Source organism: Dermacentor andersoni, chromosome 11 (assembly GCF_023375885.2).
Source record: "Dermacentor andersoni chromosome 11, qqDerAnde1_hic_scaffold, whole genome shotgun sequence".
Lineage (NCBI taxonomy): Eukaryota > Metazoa > Arthropoda > Arachnida > Ixodida > Ixodidae > Dermacentor > Dermacentor andersoni.
The window spans coordinates 122,345,375-122,352,999 of record NC_092824.1 but is presented as its reverse complement, the minus strand read 5'-3'; the positions used below and the strand labels follow the sequence as shown (position 1 = coordinate 122,352,999).

Genomic DNA, 7,625 nt, shown 5'->3' with positions numbered 1-7,625 from the left:
GACAGAAGACCTATGGGCCCCGGGTGCCAGACGACTTAGCTACGCCACTGCCCACACAGTGAGGTTTCTAAGGTAATAAAGTGAACTAGAGAGACAGATTGAGTGTGAAGGAGAAGAAGCACTATATTCTGCAACCCTTTAGAGAGCACGGCTCAGCACCTTGGGGAAATGGAGGGGGAGACAACGAAGAAAGAAAAGAGAGGAGGTCGAGGCGGTCACAGAGCTTTTGGCTGTTAGCTGCAGCCAAGCGGCGCATTTACAAGTGAAAGCGCGTGTGGATCCCCTACACGTGCTGCAGCTGGTCGCCTGGCAGCCCATTGCCGCAACTGTGGCTGCAACGTCCTTTTATTGCGATAGCAATTAGATGGACTCTCCAGGCGCATTACTGTCGTCGGCGTCGCCGTAATGTTCTCTATGAAGTTCAAGGGGACATTGTCGCGCGCCTTATGAAGTATGCGCGAGTGAAAGCGTGCGAGGTGAGCCAACGATCGCGGCTCGATCTTGCCCGGGCGAAAGGAAGAAGAACGGGAAGGAAGCGCATCGTCTTCCGTCGCGCGCGAGGCACCCAACGATGCGAGGTACCAGGGGGGGAGGGGGGCGGGCGCCGTTCTGCTTTGACTGGAACTGCGTACGTGGAGGCTGCGCGCGGTCGCGCAGCCGTATCTTGAGAGCGATCTGCGTAGGGGCGAAGTCTATAGGTGCGTCGACGGCTCGTAACTTTATGCGTGCTGTGTGCTCTCGGCGCTCAGTTCGCTTTGAAGCGATAGGCAGCGCGAAGGTCATTTCGCTCGCTGCTGCTGCCGCGCTTGCTCACGCCAGCGTTTCGACAGCGAATGCCCGCGGTCATCGAGTGTGACGTGTTTACGTTGCTGTGCGCGCTGACACCATGCTTGATAATTTAGTTAGCAAGCGAATGTTTACAAGTTGATACGACCGATGAAAGTGCTATCCTTATTTCGAATGGATGTGTGTTAATTTGCTGTCGCAATCGATACTTCGCCTTTCTGGCGAAACTGCGACTTCTTACAGCGAAGCTAGGTATCCGTTTTTCCTGCGTGGGTAGAAGAGGTTCGCGTAGACGAAGAAATCGATATATAGCTAAGTCCAGCACTTCGACGTGCCCGGCGTCGAGCGACACTCTCCCGCGCGCCAATAACGTCTGATACGCTAAAGGCGCGTCTATAGTCCGACGTTATGTGCACGCCTCTTTACTGTGACGTCAACGTCGCCCAGCGCGTCGTTATCAGCAGTTGCGTTCTGGCCGTGCTATGGGTAGGACGCGTATTGTGCGCACCGAGGAAGAGCAGCGTGCCCTCCAAGAGCGACGGCGTGAGCAGAGTGAGCGGGCGCGAGTCGGTCGACGGGAGTGGACCGTCGTGTAGCCGTTTTCCATCCGACGAAGAACAGCAGCGTGCCCGTGAAGAAACGCACGGCGGCGGAAGGAGGCCACTGACGACGAGCGTATGCGCAATGACCGTCGGGACCCCGAATACCGCGAAGACGATAGGTTCGGCATTCAGTGCTATATCAAGGTACCAGCTACGCGTCATCGGTTGACGTTTGAAAATATTTCCAGCATCGTCGTTCAGCCCATGGCCGTGAACCATAGTGACCATAAAGCGATGATCACAATTGTAACAAAACAAAATAAAAGACGTGTGAGCCCAAAATGCGTACTTCATAATCGTCTTCATGTGTATATAGCCATCCTCATAATCATCATCATCGTTTTGTCTGGTTGGGACTGACTGATTGGCTCGCGGGGTTGGGTTGTAATACAAGGGCTCTGTTTTCGCACCAGGCGTCGTCTTACAGACGGTAGATTCACGAAGTCATGTATGTGTCTTTATTTAGTCAATAAAATTCGCTGCCATTCCACTCTGTGAAGTTGGATGACCAGCGAAGCTGTATATGTGGACCCCTTAATGGTGAACTCGAACTGTCTATTGCCGTGCGTCAAACGCCGTATGCACATAAATGGAAGGCGACTAGTCGCTGCTCGACGATGTTGAGCCTCGGAAGATTATGAGGCACCGGGGTGTATACCTATAGCCATGTATTGTTGCAAAACGAGGCACGACACCTTTTACTAACGAATCCCGGCACGTACGTAGAACAAAAACGCACCTCACCGCTCTCCGAGGGCACACACTGTTTCGCCGTAGCCAAGGCCATCGTGCGTTGGTCGACGTCCTGCAGTGCAATAATGGTTGTGAGGTCACTCGAAAACCTCAAGCGGTCACACACAACACAGGCCACGCAAAATTGGTTCCCCACAAACTCCCTCTGAAACCTATATACTATAGACATGGTCGACGTCGGTCAAAGTGTCTTCAAGGGGAGTACGGTAGCGCGATTAAAAGACGGGACAAAAGAAGACACATAGGGACACACACATAGGACACATAGGACACACATAGGACACACGCACACATAGGACACATAGGACACATAGGACACACATAGGACACACACACACATTGTGTGTGTCCCTATGTGTCTTCTTTTGTCCCGTCCTTTAATCGCGCTACCGTACTCCCCTTGAAGATGCATTACCAACAAGCCCACATTGCAACCCTCGTGATCAAAGTGTATTTAGACTTAAGATATTAAACTTATTTTTGCAAGTTGGCGAGTGCTTAAAGCCTGCTTCACCTCCGCCGCGGGTCGGCCCGGTATTGTACTATCTTCGGGATCGGCCTGCAGCATGCGTATGGGGAGAAATTCTCGATCTACAAGGCTCGATAGATGCGTGCAAGTTTTTCCAGAACCTAGCCATATGCAGCTTCGCTGTAATAGTAATTGCCATATGTTAAACCAATATAGCCATCACTATACACAGCTTCGATGGTGATCCACCTTCACAGAGTGGAATGGCACTGAATGCGTGTGCAACTCTATTGGGGGCGAGCTCCACCACTGGAAAAGCTGGCGCCACCGTCGGCGTGACGTGGCATGAGGGATCACGTGGACACAGCGGCCGCGTCGGCTGCTTCGGAAGCGCCGAAGCGAGCTGAAAGAAGTTGGAAGTCCCACCTGCGCCGCGCTTCTGATTAAGTGGGGAGGTTTTCCCGCCTTAGGTGTCTGCTTGACAACATTTGAAAGTACTATAATAGGTAGTGGCTGCATTTTGAGGCGTGCAGCATGGAAGGCTACTGCTCGGTGCCGCAGTGCCGCACCTACGCAACGGAGCCCGGTGTCAGCCTTACTTGCACGCATCCGCAGGGCAATGATCTGCGTGAAGCTTGGCTGGCGAAACTTAGAACCGGCAGACAGCCATCGGCTACAACTCTAATATGCAGCAAGCACAAACGCGAGGAAGATTTCTGCTACGGCGCCGGGACTGCGCGATGTTCGGTGAGTAGCAAAAAACGCGCACTCAGACGCTCGCCCGCGCCCGCTGCCCGGCTAATGTCATGACGGTTTGGTCTATGAACTTGTTGATGCTGGATACTGGCAAGTTCACTGGAACGGAAAGGGAGCGCTATGACGCACATTAAAGAAGGCATGCAATATGGTCATGCTTGTGCTATGAATTAAAGCACTGGATTACGAAAAAGAAGCAGAGGGAAATCGCACGCTGATAAGACCGATAAACATGCAGTGCGACGCAACTTGAGAAATAATATTGAAATGTCCAAGAATTTAGAAGACAAAAATAGATTGAATCGTCTTGACGGCACATCACAGTCACCGTAGGCGTCGAAGTCCCTATAACGAAATTATATTTGAGCAGTTCTGATAGCGTCCACGCAACAATGGTTGCTAGTGTGCTGTCAAATGCTCATATGCTGCAGCCTAAAGCTCACAGCCCGGTGCGAAAACGCGCTCACAGCGAAAGCAATACATTGTGCGCGGACATGCATGCAGACGCGCAGTCGGTCGTTGCGAACCCGTGCGATCGCTGCATTGAGGCTTCATTCTGTTATGCCCCATTTGGTTATGCAGAGAGCCCACTCTAAGAACAAATTTCACATAGCTTACTCCAGCGTTTGCCTACATTTCACGCAAGAAGCCGGTTCGGGAGACTCCATCACGGCGACCGCGCGCATGGCATTTACTGTACGTATTCGGTAAAGAGATAGCGTCTGTAAACGATTCTGTGCTTTCAGTTTGCCCAAGATTATTATATCGACAGTCGAAAACTTCCCTCGTTTTGAGAGTACCTACATAAATGGCTAGGAGGGCTGCCACGTGGTGTTTTTATTGAGCGCCGTAAGCGAAACCTACGAGGAGCGCGCCGCGTGATCCCTCATACTACGCAAGGGAGGCGCTTCCGACAGATGGCGACTCCGTAACTCCTCGCCCCCAGTACAGGTCGTTGTTATCGACGGTTTTATCCGCAAATAGAAACGTAGCCACGAACACGATACGTTCATTTGAGGGATCGCCAGCTGTTTGTGCGCAGGCGCGAGTACGAGTGGACGCGCGAGAGAAAATCTGGGAGCTTTTGCTCCTTGAATATATGACTCTGCCTATCACTATATATACGGAGGAGGTTTTCATGTAGGCGTTTGTCCCTAGGTGTGCCGGCGTTGCGGAGTGGAGTCATTTGTTTACGCTCGGAACGCTGACTGCGGCGCGGTAAAATAGGTGAAGCAGCGGCACTGACGGCCGAATTGGCGACCGTTGTGTCAGACAGACTGTCTCGCACCTGCGGCGCTCTTGCTTACTCAATCGTGGCGGGTCATAGCTTTCTCGCGCCTTACGGCAAGGTGCCTTGTAAATAACATCACAGATGTTTCTGTGGGAGCAATAATGACCGCAGTAGAGCCCGGGCCGCATATAATGAAAATCTAGAACGCAGAGCGCCTTAGTAACCGCGGTTGAACGCAAGTGGTTGAAAGGCCGCCGGTGACGATGAATGACTCGACACCAGCGCCGCCGGCGCGAGATAGTCTGTCCGACGTACCTGCAGAGGCGAAGTTCTGACTGATGTTGCAGAAGTCGCGGGGTGCGGTAGTGCTGAACTTAGCGTCACAAGTTGGCGGCTGGACGTAATTATGTTTATTACATCGCGTTTTTTACTAATTGTAACAACGTGTCATTATTTCGCATTATTGGCGGCGCCTTCAGCACACCAAAGCGGCAACGTGGACACCAAAGCTAGAACCCGAACTGATCCGGGGTCGGAGCTCGCCGAGGCCTGCGCGTGCCAGGGATGTATAAGATCGGCTGTCCGCGACAGCGGACAGCCAATTTTTTTTATGCGTACACCCCTGGCACGCTTCGGCCTCCACGGCCCCAACCCATGGGACGCCCTGCTTCCAGCTCCGATCTCCCCGCTACCCCTTGGGGGCCCTGCATGGAGATCCTGCGCCGTCTGCTTTATTATAACCTCAGGTGCTCTCCTGAGGCCACCGTTTGCCGGTTACATGTGCCCTCCTGGAGCCGTGCTTGTAAAAAATCCAATCTATCGTCGCGACGAAAAAAGCGACCCGCGACTTATACAACACCAGTCAGAACATTGCCCCTTCAGACACAGCGATCACCAAACGGGGCGTCCGCGCCCACTGCCTCACCGCGCGAGCAGCCAGCGACTGAGCGTAAACAAACTCGACCGCACTCCGTAATGCCGGCATATCTAGGGGACAAACGCATACAACACGCACTAAGAAACCTCCTCCGTAGTGTATTGGCAGAGTCATATATTCAAGGAGCAAGAACCCCCAGATTTTCCCTGTCGCGCCCGCTCTTACTCGCGCCTACGCACAAAGGAATGGCGATCCCTCAAATGAACGTCTCGTGCCACGAACCAGCGCGCTGCTCCGCTCTCCTCGCACTGGTATTTGTGGATCGCTGTTTCTCCCAGCGGCATATAGCTTGGAATAGCAGCGGTTTCATTGCAAATTATTGCGATTCTAATGAGTTACGTCTAATACGTACAGTGAACGCCACTGCGCGCGGTCGCCGCGATGGAGTCTCCCGAACCGGCTCCCTAACCGGCGTTTTCGCACCGTGCCATGAGCTTTAGGCCGCAGAATATGAGCATTTGACAGTATACAAGCAACCATTGTTGCGTGGGCGCTATCGGAGCTGTTCAAAAATAATTTCATTGTAGAGACTTCGACACCTACGGGGACTGTGATGTGCCGTCGCGACGGCTCCATCTTTTTTCTTCTAAATTGTTGGATGTTTCAATATTATTTCTCGAGTTGCGTCGCACTGTATGTTTGTCGGTGTTCTCAGCGTGCGATGTCCCGCTGCTTCTCTTTTGTAATCCAGTGCATTAATTCATAACACAAACATGACCATATGCCATGCTTTATTTAAATGTGCTTCTTACCGCTCCCTTTCCACTCTAGTGAACTTGCTAGTATCTATAGCATCGACAAGTTCATAGACCAAACCGTCATGACATTAGTCGGGCAGCGGACTCGGACGAGCGTCTCAGTGCGCGTTTTCCGAACTTCGCAGACCCGGCGCCTTAGCAGAAATCTTCCTCGCGTCTGTGCTGGCTGCATACCCGAGTTGTAGCCGATGACTGTTTGCCGGTTTTATGTTTCGTGAGCCAAGCTTCACGCAGCTTCTTGTCCTGCGGCTACGTGTGAATAAGGCTGACACCGGGCTCCGTTGCGTACGTCCGGCACTGCGGCACCGAGCAGTAGCCTACCATGTTGCGCGCCTTCAAAGGCAGCCACTACCTATTGTAGTGTTTTCAAGCGTTGTAAAGGAGACACTCGAAGCGGGAAAATCTCGCCACTAAATGAGGACCGCAGCGTACGAGGGAATTTAAACTGTCGTTTTCAGCTCGCTTCGGCGCTTCCGAAGCAGCCGACGCGGCCGCTATGTCCACGTGATCCCTAATAGCACGTCACGCCGACGGTGGCGCCAGCTTTTCCAGTGGTGGAGCTCGAGGCCAATATATCGCTATGCTCGTTTGCTCGGTTATACGCAGTCGACGCTCGCCGCAGGAAAGGCCGCCTAACAGCTGCGCTCTAATAACTTTCGCAAGTGAATGTGATGTGTTTCTTCAGCCGCGGTGCCATTGTGCACTCCGCCGCTGCGATTGCAGACAAAGGCGTCCGCTTTGGATTACCAGCATAAACAGAAAGGACTTGACGCCATCAGCTTCGTCGCGTGTATGTTCAGAAAATTTTGTTTCCAGTGAGCGCACGGCGACGAATTGGGCACCTATGAACAAACTGGAATATGAACGAAAGGTGTGCATTCGAGTCAGTCAACTTCGTGCACGCAAATTAAAGTTATTCTGTTCAAATGTGTGCTAAGATTATTATGCCTGGCAACCAAAGTTTTGGCGGAAGTTTACCGGGGACGTATTATGAAAACAGTAAACGTGCCGACGAAGAAAATGAAGGTGTTTCTTTTTCGTTCTGTAACCAAGCTATGCCTACCGTGTGCCGGCCGGCCCTAGTTCACATGGGCTTTCCTGTTCTGATTCTCGCCCGCAAGCTGTTTAATTGGCCGATGCCGCGCATCGCGCACTGTATTACTGAGAAAATGAAATTGCTTTTGCAGATTCCTTCTTCAGCTCTCTCGAGTCGGCGATGTGCACAGGCACCATACGAGACCTAAAATTGCGCATATTCTTTCAACGCGTTGCGTGCGTCTGGTTGATCGTGGCATATTCGCGGCCAATGTCATCACGTCGTTTTATCCATGTG

The 7,625-nt window shown here is 52.3% G+C and overlaps 1 pseudogene; it reads left to right on the top strand.

Moving 5' to 3' along the window:
* The first annotated feature begins 2,572 nt into the window (after window positions 1–2,572).
* On the top strand, window positions 2,573–2,709 carry LOC126539659 (U2 spliceosomal RNA; annotated as a pseudogene).
* The last annotated feature ends 4,916 nt before the right edge of the window (window positions 2,710–7,625 follow it).